A 14745-nucleotide genomic window follows, 5' to 3' on the forward strand; every position below is an offset into this window, starting at 1 on the left:
GCACTGTTCTTCAGCAATTTTATGATCGCAATAGCATTTCACGGGGAATCAAATTTGAACCGACATAATAATTGGCTGTCCAATACCCGAAATTCGGACATTGGCCTGCGCAATTTGCAACGAAATTGGCCAATTCGCGATCTGGTCGGCTGCTTCACAAACTGGCCGATTTCGGGCTTTGGACGTAGTATAATTGCACAATGTAATCGGGGAGATATTTTCAATCCCTGTTTAAAAGGAAACAGCAAAATGTGGCTACGTGTTTGGGAGATTGCAAAATTTATCACTTTTCTACATCTATTCCAGTACTCTTCGATGACCAAAGATAATTTGTTTGACTGATCTAATTAGACCTTGATGCGAAGGAAACGGAAAATTGTTCTTCCTTATATTGGCAATAATAAATAAATTTAAAATTTCCAATTTATATTTTAATTTAATTTCAATGTTTAATTTATTCAAGAGGCCTTTTGGCACGCGGTTGATGTTATTTCAAATTGCTATTGATCCTTCATTAGTCATTTACATATTAACGTTGTAACATGGTGATATTTTCCTAGGGGATTGGAAGCTTACTAATGTGGTTCCAATATTTGACCCCTTTCCGATCAGGAACGCAATATTGCGTCCAAACGCCAGTGGAATAAATTCAATCTAGCTCATTTTCTTCAACCTCTTGTTTCCTTATGGCGAAGGTTTATTGTAACCGTATGGAAAAAAGTATGTGCGTGTTCCCTCCCCTCTATTTTCTCCCACCATCATCGTGATATCTCAACGAGTAAACGATGAACTGATTGCCAGCAAGTGAGATAACGATGTAACGATGGTGGTTCGCCTCAGCTTCCCCCCCCCATTCTCCACGGTGCCCTACCCCACTCCCCCACACACAAACATATATATAATGCATCTTTCTCAGAACTAATCCTTCTACTGTACATATACTGTATATAGAAGTGAGGAAGAAAACAAGTTATAAAAACTGCAAAACAAGTTTGTAGGCGAGGGCGAAAAAGCAAACCACTGCATATCTCTGTGTTGTTCCTCCCCCCACCCTTATTTCTTTTTATCTTTCTTTCCTTTTTAAATGTGGACGTCGCAAACAGATCATTAAAATTTATTGTCAACAGCTTGAACGTATTACGTCAGCATCAAGGCGGGGGGGTTCGGATTTGCTGACTTTTGATGACGGGGGGAAGGGGGTTTGAAGGTTGCTTACGTCATCAACCACCCCTCTTTGAAGATATGAAATATTCTAAGCTGCTGACGAAATTTTGCTGACAGGGGTGGTCAGTGTTTTGCTGGCTTTTGCTGACAGGGGGGGGTGGTCAAAAATGGCTGAAAATCTGCTTACGTAATACTTGAAAAGCCCCCTTAGAAAGGGTAATAGAGAAACCATATATCGAAATCGTCCAAGGAGTTTGACGATCTCCCTCTCGAAAATTTTCGAAGTTATTATCAAAAGCAATAGGTGAAGTGAATGGACGAGAATAATGTATCGTCGGTTAATCAGTATGGGTCCAGGAAGGAGAAGTCATGTGTCAACCAACCTCCTTTGCTTCTGAGATCACTTGACGAAGGCTCTTCGAAATGGCACAAATGTCGACGTTGTTTAGCTTGATTTTCAGAAAGCATTCGATCGTGTCCTACATGTAAACTCTTAAAGCGTTCACATATCGATAAACTCGATCAAGGGGTTTTGCTAGAAAATTCGCAGATGGCGTGAAGGTAATGGGGATAATCGGGAATCCAAGCGATATGGAGATGCTCCAGACAAATTTTAATACGAATGCAGCATAGGCTAATGAATGGTGCATGACCTTTAGTGTTGATAAGTACGTGGTCGGTCATTTTGTTTAGAATGACCCACGGTTCTCTTACGAGCTGAATGGTGTCACTATCTTGGATGCAGCTAGGGGTCTGCGATTTGGGAATTCTCATTGACGAGTGGCTTAGGTTTCGAACACAAGTGTCGGGGGATATGAGTGTTTAACATTTTGAACGGGATGGATAGTATGGACCATGAGTTATTAATATACCATCAATCAACTACTTCGACAAGGGGACACCAGTATCGATTCGTGAGGGGCAATTCTAGCTTGTGGTGTCGCAGGGAGTTTTCCCTAATAGAGTTGTTTATAAATGGAATACCTTACCTCCGAGGGTCGTGAATTCTAACACAATCGATGCGCCTAAAAATAAGTACGATACACATAGTGGGAAAATCGAAAAGCTCTCCATGCGTAGATAAGATAACCATAATCTCTATTTTTATGGATAGTGTAAAACATATTGTTATAATGCTTATAATTATATATTGTTTATTATAATCCTTGTGCACACGGTATTGACAGATGACAGCACTACACATAACATGCATTAAACATAAATAAACTTCACGTTAGGTGCACAACACGCACAATCATATTCGGCATGTATCAATTCGTTAGAAATTACGTAGACGAATGTTACGAGGTGCATATACGGTTAAGTACTACTAGTGTATTATACATTATTAGTTATTAATATTTTTTTGGTGATATATTGGATTGCGCTGTATTTCGATTATAGTGGACATCGTTATTTTTTACGGTCATAATTCTTTCGGCTACCTCGTTGGGCAATTTTCCTATTCTGACATTTGTATTTGTATTCACATGTTTCTCGCGCGATCGAGTAAATATGTACTAAAATCATTGATATTCGTTTAAGCGGGGCTGTCTGTACTCCTATCACTATTATGATAGTTGCAAAAGTAGAACTTGTCTAATAATACGATGAATAAGAATGAAAAGGGGAAAGTCAATTAGAAGAAGAGAAGAAAAATTAAGATGAGGAAACAAAATATCAAAAGGAGACTGAGCATTGAAAGGAAAATTAGATGTACGGTGGAAGTCTCAGAAGGATTCAATGTTGATTTTCCCTCCGATTGAGTGACATTTTCTTTTTTTCTGGGAAGACATGGTATCATGTTTTCTGTGGCTTGAATTCATATTTGTTCAGTAGATATGTTAAAAGTTAACTCCATAAATTTTACACCGCAAAGGGGACGCTCAGATGCTTCACATTAGTGAAATGCTTTTATTTACTGGCGAATAGTAGGTTAGAAATGTATTAATGTACTTGATGTCGTACTATGGATATAATGTGAATGAAAAGGTTGGAGATAGAAAGAACTATATCGTGTGTCGATTGCTGCAGTTAATGTAGCTTACCTTTTACCAGCCGAATTCATAACGATTTTCGTAAGTTCTGAAATTTCTGTTTTCTAAATTAAGTTTGAATTGTTATATCCCCTATGAAAGTTAAATCAAGTGCTTTCATGAACGAACAACATGGGTTTTTTAATGAAATAATTGAGAGCGGTAGCCCAGGTCGGTAAGATATTCGCCTTAAGTACCAGAGGATGTTTTGAGGTGTCGCGAGTTCGATACTCGGTTCATCCTCGTCAGAAAACTTTCCTGACACAGGAGTACCACAGAAACGGCGACGTGACCGCAGAAAAAGTTGCTACCGCAGGGAGTCCCCCATCGAGGGGTTAGCGCACCAATCTCTCGACGAGTATAAAAAAAATAAGCCTGATGTTCGGAAACGGTGATAAATTGTAGGTCCCGGTCTAATTAGCCCTCGTGTGCAGAAAATGACCGTGGTGCGACAAAAGTGATCAAAATGATCAATGAAATAATTAATAAAACTGGTGGTCCCGATTGGAAACACTGACAGTTGAAGTGACACGGGTCTATTAAATACTTTCCAGAGGAATTGAATTTTTAGGTTAATTAAATATCAGAAATTAAACTTTGATATTTTAAAATTATCACGCGTATTCCTGATGTTATTGTCCCTTCTGGAAAAAGTAACAAAAAGCCTTTCGAATTTATTGTACTCCACATGTCTTATACAGTAGAGGCTCTATACAGGGTGATTCAAATTGTTTGTACATAGGACTAACTCTGTAACCGTTGACTTTATTAGTATATTTCAAATTACAAAAAAAAAAAGTGTAAATGACATGCGGTCTGCATCTACGTTACTAAGTGCAATATTATAGATATTTGGATTCAAAAGTCGGAGAAAAGTTGGCGGGAAAAAAACATCATAAATAAGGGGAAAAAAATTTTTTTTGTAATTGGAAGTATACTTCTAAAACCAACGGTTACAGAGTCAGTCGTACGGACGAACAATTTGAATCACCCTATACAGTCGAATCCCGTTTTAACGAATACCGTTATAGCGAAAAATCTCGTTTTAAAAAATGAACACCTTTCTAATTCCCCGAATAAGTTTACATAGGAACAATGTTAGGTAACCTGGAATTCCTTTATAACTAAATTTCGTTTTAACGAAGTGATTCCTCCGGTCTCTTGGCGTTCGTTATAAAGGGATTCGACTGTATAACAATTTTTTTTTAACTGGATTCTTATCTTCTCGGTGATTGAAATTAGAAATCATTGAATCATTTTTAAGAAACGAAAAATATTTTTTTTTTCCTTACGAGAAATTCACAATCACCCCAAATGTTTGATGCGAAGCCTAATTGTGTTTGCGTTGGCTGGTTATTTACTTTTGATGAGAGCTTTTGTCTTAGTTTAGAGACCATAGTTTCCCAACCTGTTTTGTCCCATCGCCCCAACGCAATCTAACCCATAGGATCCTATGTTAAACCCGTAGCTTTTACCGTCCCGTCCCCCGTGACATTCCATCGCCCCCCCCCCCCAGGGGGTGTTAACGCCCACGTTGGGATTCTCTGGTTTAGACGAAGTAACGTGTAAATGAATAAATGCTACTCGAAATCATAATTTATGGTTAAGATGAACGACGATATCGTTAAAAGAAGAATCGAGTGTATGAAATTTTAATTTTAAAAAAGGTTTAAATTGCCACTTTATTGCGCCTTGAAGGACGCCTTGAATTGACCGGTGAAAATGTTGGCAACAATTAGAGCCTCGAAGTTCAGGCGAAACGTCAAAAGTGCATTTTTCCTCCTATATTGAAACATTTTTGTAAAAAAAATAGCTTTTTTAATTTCTGTCATAAACGCCTATTGGGCGCGGTAGCCCGGTCGATAAGATGCTCGCCTAAAGCACCAAAGGATGTTTAGAGGTGTCACGAGTTCGATACCCTGTTCGTCCTTGTCAGAAAACTTTCCTGACACAGGGGTACAACAAAAAACGGCGACTTGACCGCAGCAAAAATTGCTACCGCAGGGAGTCCCCCATCGAAGGGTTAGCGCACCAACCTCTCGATGAGTATGAAAAACAAGCCTGCCGTTCGGAATCGGCAATAAATTGTAGGTCCCGGTCTAATTAGCCCTCGTGTGCAGAAAATGACCGTGGTGCGACAAAAATGATCAAAAATGATTAAACGCCTATTTCGACATCGTTTGAAGTTTACCCGTGAATTTTTTTGAGACCATATTCTGCATAACTGGAATATTTTAGGCGTCAATAAGAACTTAAATAATTACTCTTTTTCTATTCATTCTTATCAGAAAGCCCCTCTGCTTCCAGCTTCATGTGAATGAAAATAGGCTTAAGTGCCTGGGAGATAAATGCCTGATAAAACAGTGTTATCAGGCATAAATGGGACAAATATTTTTCATCTCTGATATATATATTTTTCACATAGCTATCAACAGCATACCATCAAACACACATCGATATTGTAAGACTTCTAATTGAAACATAATTACACTTATTCACTAATTATTCCGCATTAATTTTAGCTAGCCTTATTTTCCATGTTATCTAATTACGTGTTTGGAATTCCATTAAATTATACCTCCGGCCCAAACTCTTGAAAAATTCCAAATATTTTGCATTATAGTATCAAATTGACTTCACTAATAATGCAGTTATTATAAACTAGTATGGAATAATATTGACGGACTATATGTGTAGCCATTTTATACACCCTCGATATCTTAGTTTTTTAGTCAATTTATATTTTTTTCATTAATTACAAATGCTTTCTTTACTGCCTATTTCAAACATTTTTAGTGCCTTTTGTCTGCTATTTTTACACTTTTTAAGCGCCTAAACGTCCAAGTTCTAATGATAACTTTTAAATGAATCCGATTTATTTAGGACAAAACCACTCTAAGGCGACCCGACATTGGATTTTTATCCTAGAATTTACAGCCTACAATCTCCATAGCCATCAAATATCTATTAAAATATTATCGGCCTCCCTCGATCTCTCGAATCTGTCCAATCGACCACCTGTTTTCCCGCTATTCCCAGATCCCGAAATTATCCCAACAATCCGATCGTATCAACAAACTTCATCTCCTCCTTAAAATAAAATAAATAAATAAAAACACCGAATATATATATATAATAAAACGCCATTTTTGAAAAATAAAGTAATAAAAATGAGTATATTTCATTCGATTTTCCCCCCTTTTCCTCAAAAATATACGAAAAAAAAAAATCGAAAAAAAGAAGAAGAAGAGATTCTAGTGATTAATATTTGGCGCCCATTTGTAACTTCATTGTAAAAGCCCATAAATCTGGGTATGGCATGGCGCCTGTGGGTCGCAACTCTGACTCCAAAAGCTGGCTTGTAATGATAGAATGTCGCCGCCAGCAATAAAACTAAATGACTGCGAGAAACAAAATAGATCGTGGGCAACGAGAGTACATATATGTATGTACGTATGTAAGTGTAGATACATGTATATATGTATTTACATTTCCCCCCCCCCTACTTCGAGGGATTTTTTTTTTTTTTTGGTATTATTATTATTATTTGAGTATTTAGAGTTTTAAATGGGCGAGGTTTTCAACTCTCTCCGCGGTTTTGCCTTTATATACAAAGTTGAGGAGGGGGAAGATAGGGAAAAAATGTAGGGAAAATTATCGATCTCGGGGGGAAAAGCGAGCGAAAGTTTTATTTTTTTTCCCCTTTTTTTTTTTTAAATTGCTTTTTTTTTTCCCCCTCTCTCTCTCTCCCTTGTTGAGTTTATTATAAACGTCAAGTCCTTTTCTGGTTTTGAAGTGGAGGATGAATGTGCTTTAGAATTTTTTACAATTTGTTTGACGACTTTATTGTGAGTTTATTGAATAACTGATTCATGTTTTGCTTTTTATTATTAGTATTTTGAGGGCATTGTGTTTTTTAGTTTTTTCCCCCATTCCCCTCCGGTTCTTGGCATTGCTCATAAACTCCCATAGGCCTATATTGCAACTTATTATTCCATTTTTTTTTTTTTTTTTACTTCTCCATCCATCTCTTCTAATAAAATATTTCAATTTGAATCCGATCGTTTGGGCTTCTCCTACGAGAAGGCGGAAAATTATGCTGAACGGGGGGGGGAGAAGGGTGAACTTTTCTTGATGGCACGTTGGATTTGCGTTCATTAATCATTATTGCTGTGTAACTTATTATTTTCATGATTGTAGATGAGTAATTTAATTTATCGAATTCTGCCTGTGAGAGTTTAAGAGAGTAGTGAAATAAAAATAAGAAATTTGTTTTCGTGATCTGGGGTTTGAGTTTTAAGCTGTTTCTTTTTAATGCTTCTTTCGAACGACACTGATAAGGCGTGGGATGGGAGAATGTTTATATGTGTTTTGGTTTCGAAAACACTGTAACGTCATTTATTTGGGATCTCACTCCAAATGAAGACGGCGATGGATTCTTAGACTACACGATGCAACAACGAGATCTCAATCGAGACGAGAATGAAATCTCTGACTACAAGAAACGACAACGAGGCAAACTAAATGATTAAACAATTACTAAAGTTACTTGTATTTTTAGGAATAATTTTTCGTGTTTTTAATAGTTTTTAATAACCTTTCGTGTTAGGGAGAATAATGAAATAAAAATAGGCTTCTTTTTGTCATCTGAAGTTTCAGTTTTCAAAAGGTCAGTTTTCAAAGGCAGACCTTTCAAAAAGGTCTCTTCGCGTTCTCCTAAAGTCATTCTTCCGCTTTTTCGAGGCTTAGTTCGTCCTGGACTGGAGTATGCTGTAAGGTTTTGGAGACCATACCTACAGAGGGACATAGACTTGGTTGAAGGGGTGCAGAGAAGAGCTACGCGTGTCCTTATTGGCACACAGGGCTTGAGTTATGAAGAAAGACTTCATTTTTTGAATATGTTTACATTGGATGAACGCAGGTGTCGAGGAGATATGATCGAAGTGTTCAAAATTTTCAATGGGATGGATAGGATGGACCATGAACTTTTAGTACACCGCCAATCGACTGCTTTTACAAGGGGACACCAGTATCGATTGGTGAGGGACAATGCAAGGTTATGGTGTCGCAGGGAATTTTTCTCCAATAGGGTTGTTAATAAATGGAATAGCTTACCCCCGGAGGTAGTAAATTGTAACACAATTGACACGTTTAAAAAGAAATACGATAAACATGTTGGGGTAAATCGGGAAGCTATCCATTCTTAGAATAAGACAACCATAAGTATTCTTTATGGGCATTGTATAATATTTTATCATGTGTATATATTGTTTGTAATTTGTGTTAATTGCATTTTTAATTGGGTTGCTGTATTTTTGAAACATATGACAACCATATTTTTATGGGCATCTTTTTATCAGCCACCTCGTTGGGCATTTTGCCTGTTGTGGTGTTGTATTTGTATTTGTATTTGTATTTGTATTTTAAGCTTTATCAATGCTTCATTTCCCACGAGATTGATGAAGTGTCGGAGTGGGGAGAAAGAATGCTTATTCGTATTTTTGTTTCCAAAATAATATCATTTATTCGATATAGCAATCCAAATGATGTATCGGAAACGGCAATGTATTCTTAGCCTACACGATGTGCGCCCAAGTGGAGTGGTGGTAAGGTTAGTCTTCCACCATGAAGACTGCCGTGAAGGTCAGTGGGTGTGATCTTAAAAAAGGCATAGATAACAAGTTCTTTACGGCAACGAAGCTAACGGAACAACCAATACATGACGCCTTCATTTCCGACTCAACTTCATCGGTAGTAAATTGTCGTAAGCCGATATATGCCGGAGTTGATGTGTGGTGAAGTAATAGCTGAAACGATGCAAAAACGAGATCTGAATCGAGACGAGAGGGGCCGTTCATGTATTACGTAAGCAAATTTTTAGCCATTTTTGACCCCCTCCCCCCCTTGTCAGCAAAATTTCGTCATCAGCTCTGCCCCTCTGAATCCTAACTCGTATTTTCATAAAGGGTGGTTGATGACGTAAGCATTATCCAACCCCCCCCCCTTGTCATCAAAAGTCAGCAAATCGGAAACCCCCCCCCCCCATCGATGATGACGTAATACTTGAACGGCCGCAGAAGGAAAATCTTAGCGTACATGAAACTACAACGAGACTCCAAGCTTAACTAAGAAAAAAACATAAGACTACAAGTAACAACATCAGAAACAATGAAATCTTAGCCTACAAAAAACAACAATTAAATCTCAACCTGAACCGATACCTCAACTTGAGCGACACAAAAAACAAAGCTGAGATCTCTATCAAACGGACACAATAAACCTTCAGCCAAACGAAGCAACAATGAAACCTCAGCATAATGAAACCTCTCGATCTTCAAGAAAATATACCAAGACCGAAACGAAACAACAATGAAACTTCTATGCTTTTTATCTTCGTATTTTTGTTATACCGAGTTTTTCGTTTTCTTATTCCCCCCATTTCTTGCCATTGCTCATAGACTCTTATATGTAATTTATTATTTTACTTTTTTACTCAATCCATCTCTTCTATGAAATATTTGAATTTAAAATCGGATCATTATATTTCTGAGACGAGAAGAAAAATTATGAAAGACGAGGGAATGGGAAGGGGGATTTTTTGCTATGGCATGATTGGATTCCTTACTCATTAATGATTATTAGTTATTATTTCAATGAATATAGATAAGAAATCGAATTTATTGAATACTGTCTGTAAGAGTTTATGCTTTGCAGTGCGGGAGAATAATGAAATAAAAATAAACTATTTCTTTTTTGCCATCTGAAATTCGAGTTTCGAGCTTTATTTATGACTCTTTCCAATTTGACTGATAACATAACGTAGCATAATTTATTTGTCCCCAGTCAATTACGACAGTACTATACAAATTAGAGTTTACAATTAAATTATGTATTTTATAATATTTGAGAATGAAAATGCAAAGAGAAAGAAAAAAATGTTTGAATGGACACGGTAGAACAGTTAATTCATAATGTGATGAAGACAGGGAAGAGAGCAGTAGTTAAAAGCTAGTAAAATGCTCTCGACCCTATGATACTTCTGTAGTTATGATACGCATAAATGTTCTTATTTCCTGAAGAAAGAAAGGTAAAAAGAACGAAGTATATCGGCCAAATAGGTTCATCCAGAAAAATTAAGATCAAAACAGTGTTTTCATACACACGTTTTTCAATTCAACCTATGTTGAAAGCTGGGTTTTTAAACTCTTCATATAGCCCGCCACTGAACTTTCACTGACATACACGTTGTTGTGTAACACCCCTATGTGTGAGAATTATTTGGTATAAAAGTACTTTCATTGAAACGGACAACCTATAGCCCTTATTAGCCTGTTATAATGAGGTTCCCACACTGTTTGTCCCAACTGGAATGTTTTAATCAGGCAACATTGACTTTTTCTCAGCCACCTCGTTGGGCATTTTGCCTGTTGTGGCGTTGTATTTGTAGTCGAACGAAACAGCATTGAAACCTCTATCTGCAAGAAACAACACGTAAGAAGATCTGAATTCAAACAGAATAACTATGAAACCTCAGCTAAACGAAATGAAGCTCAGATTTCAAACCAAACGAAAGAACGGTCAAACATCAGTCATATGAAACAACAATAAAACCCCAGTCTGCAATAAACAACCACCAAGACCTCAACCCAAACGAAACAAATCACATCTCTATTTGAAAGAAACTAAACCGATATCTCAACGTGAACGAAACAAATTTGAGATCTCAAACGGATAAAAATGAAACCCAAGCCGAATGAAACAACAATGAAACCTCAGCCGAACGATAACGATGACGACAAAAAAAAACTCGATCAGCAAGGAGCAACACTGATCTCAACCTAAACGAAACAAAACTGAAAAAAAGTTTCACTTTGAAAAAGAAACAAAGCTGGAACCTCAGCTACAAGTAACAATAAAAAGACTAATGGCACCCCAATCTACAAGCAGCAACACATGTATCTCAATCCAAACGAAACTAAACTTAGATCTCTACATAAAAGAAACTAAACTGAGATCTCTAATTGAACGAAACAAAGCTGAAGTCTCAAACAAACGAAGCACGACAATGATATCTCAGTCAGGAAGAAGCAACCACCACGAGCTCATCCCAAACAAAATAAATATGGAACTTCAACCTAAACAAACAGGAGACCTGTCGTTGAAATAAACTTCATTTATATCTTCACTTCAATGTAGCAACAAGCTGAAATCTAAATCAAACGAAACAACAATGGAAGCTTAGCCGAAAGACACAACAATGTAAGCTTAGCCGAAAGACCTCGCAATGAAACCTCACATAAACGAAACAAAAATGAAACGTCTGCGTTTACAAGCACCGGGATCTCAACCAAAATTAAACTAAACCGAGAGCCTAACCTAAACGAAACAACAAACCCAAAAAATAATACCAGTTCTTATAAAATTCTAAGAAATTCTGTTTTTTCCTTAATATCAAAGAATATAAATATGAAATATTCATAAGGAAATAACTCGAAATATGACGAATAATCGAAAAACGAAATTATTATGCCACGTAATTTGCATATTAAATATATACTATATTACTAATTAGAAGACGAGTAGTTAACTTTCATAAATACCTAAATTTACTAATGATGAATACGTTTAATATTAATTTTAAAAACTTGGATTTCATATAACATTTAGAAAGAAGAAAAAAAATGATATTTTAGAATGAAATTTTAATTCATTGTTTCGATGAACTGAAAACATTTTATGAATATCTAAAGACGTTGGTACAGTGTGAGACGATTCAATATTTGAATGAATGAAATTAAATTTTAGGTTTTAGAAATTACACTTTTTTGTGTAACGCCTTGAATTTCGAATAAAATAAATTAATGTAAATGTATATGTAATGATCATTAAGATTTTAAAATTATTATTTGTCAGCATTTAACATTTCATTAAAAAATGAATGTGAATTACCGAATTCATATATACTATAGTGCAGGGTGTCCCATAAATTTATAAATAGTTTAAAAATTAATGAAAGTGGAATATTTTTGAATGCCTATCACCGGAAAATATATTCTCGCAAAGAGGGATTTGTTTTGGCGCAGAGAAAAAAAAATCATTAATTTTTGTCGATAGAGGGCGCTGCGCTAAAACAAACCTGACGTGAAACTTTCTTTCAAACTTTTCTGTGTCCGAAACGTTCGTAAAGCTTCAACCGGTGATTCATAGCTGAGATAAAACTACTTCACTGATAGGGCTCTATCCACCAATGCCAACATCACAATGAAAGCCTTATGTAATCACCAATTCCAAATTCAGAAATTAGTTGTTAATCGCACACCCTGCATTTTATAAGACTGATTTACATGTGCCCAACCATTTTTTTCATGCAGCACCCTCTAGCGACAAAAATTGAAACCAATTTCTTTTCTGCACCAAAATTTTTTTTGTGAGAAAAAAACAGCATTCAAATATACTAATTCCTTCAATTCTTATAATTTTTTAAACTACAGTCGAGTCCCGTTATAACGAACTCCAAGAGACCTGAGAAATCACTTCGTTATAACGAAATTCCAGGTAAAGAATTCCAGGTTTCTGCATTTTATTCTTATGCAAACTTATCATCATAACTCAAACTTATCCAACTCAAGAGGATTAGAAAAGTGTTCGTTAAAACCAGATTTTCACTATAACGGTATTCGTTAAAACGGGATTCAACTTTTATTAATAGATTTATGGGACACCCTGTAGTATGTATTTGTATTACAAGCCACAAAAAAAGAGAGCAAATGTTTATTTAATGATGACATTAAGAAAATACCAAAAAATATATAAAAGAATGGAGAGAGAAACGTGTTAACATACGCATGTTGTCGTCTTATAATATATGCATACACATTGTCCAAAATGATTCGCATGAGGGCCTTTAAAAATAGAAGCCCTCTCCCCACTCGTCTCCTAATGATCCGGAATTTTAAAGTAAAATGAGGCATCCGCCGACACCTCGCCTCCCCGTAAATATATATACATGCACGTATAAAGAAACACCTAAAAATTATGTTTTTCAGGTAGAAACGAATATTTCATCTCCCAAGATCGGATATATACACACACACACACACACGCGGCCTACCTATTCACCTACCTTCTTCCCCCAATTTCAAAAACCTTCAGACATCTTAAGTCCATTATTCACGCGGTAATATAGACTATGTTGGCCACCTCCTCTCCTTCAGGTTGTTATTATCCTAAAGGTGGAATTTGAGGGCGCCCCCCCCCCGCCCCTCCCGGTTATTTCCGTCTTTTTCCACCTCCCTTGTACCACCCTGATCGCGTGCTTTTCTCTCGGTACTGCTCACGAAAAAGTGAAGCCTCATTAAAAAACATTGGGGCCGCCGTGTTTTTTGTGGTAACATTGCCCCCCCCCCCTTTATATATATATTTTTTTTTTTTACTGTCTCTATGATAAGGTATAGAAAATGATAGTTTTTCTCTTATTTTTTTTCTTTATATTTTACATTGCGTCGAGATGTGTTACACTTGGTAGGAGGAAGCGTACAGAAGTTACAAATTATAAGGGACTAGGAAACCTGTAAGTACTGGGACTATCAGCTGGACTGTCTGTCACACGGAATTACTAAGAGAAAACACACATGTTTCTCATGTTTCACCTGTGTACTTGCCATACAGTACTATTAGCAGTACATTATAATTCTTTTTTTTTTGGTCGTAATTAGAACGTTTGGAGTCGGAATGACGAATATTGTGACCGGAGAGAGGAGCAAAATTGTCATTTGAAATTTTTTTTATCGTTGTATTTACCATATTTTTCACATAATTCTGTGAGGAAATTATATACATTTATGTAAAGAAGAATTTTAATTGGAATATACGTGAACCTAAGAATTTAGGTTCTCTTCGGGAATGACCTCGAAATATGTATTCAGGAAAAAAGAAAAAGCCACCGATTCTGTTAGTTCTGAACATGCTGGAATTCAGTGCTTATACTGATTAGAATTTTTGGAACTTATGTATGAATTTTGTTTCTAAGAAATTTACAGTAAAACCTCTCTTTTGCGTAAAAAAAATCATCAGTAAAAGAGGGAGGGGGCCGTTAAGAGGAGTTTTACTGTAGGTATATGAAATACCCAATCGATATAGCAAAAACAAAATACGATAATCCGAAATTTATTAACGTGTGTTTTCTATTTTTTGAATTATAAAACTATATAGTTTTTCTACATTGCGAGATTTATGAAATTCTGACAAAAATTACGGGTTTTTATTTTCAAAAGGCTGTTGATTGTTATTATCAAGATAATATATAAATTAGTTCCAAAACAATTTACTTTATCATAATTTTTAAGAATTCATTAGATAACCTATTCTTTAAAAATTATATTCTATGAATATTAATATTGTTGAATATACTATATGAATTTTTGCTTGGGAATTTTAAATTTGCGTAGCTTTCCGAATTTCCTTTTATTTTGCGTTTCCTTGATATATTGGTGGCATGAATCACACAATGTTAATCTACGAAAATTGAGGAGCTTATTTTCAAAAG

At 36.0% G+C, this 14745-nt stretch overlaps 1 protein-coding gene across 1 annotated transcript in view; it reads left to right on the top strand.

Annotated features, from left to right (window-relative positions):
- Positions 1 to 14745, top strand: part of LOC149065278 (caspase activity and apoptosis inhibitor 1-like) — a 277778-nt gene that overhangs the window by 81705 nt on the left and 181328 nt on the right. The gene's annotated exons all lie outside the window — the stretch shown is intronic.

Source organism: Pholcus phalangioides, unplaced genomic scaffold (genome assembly GCF_987345545.1).
Source record: "Pholcus phalangioides strain wild (caught in Gottingen) unplaced genomic scaffold, Ppha-v1.0 ptg000040l_1, whole genome shotgun sequence".
Taxonomy (NCBI): domain Eukaryota; kingdom Metazoa; phylum Arthropoda; class Arachnida; order Araneae; family Pholcidae; genus Pholcus; species Pholcus phalangioides.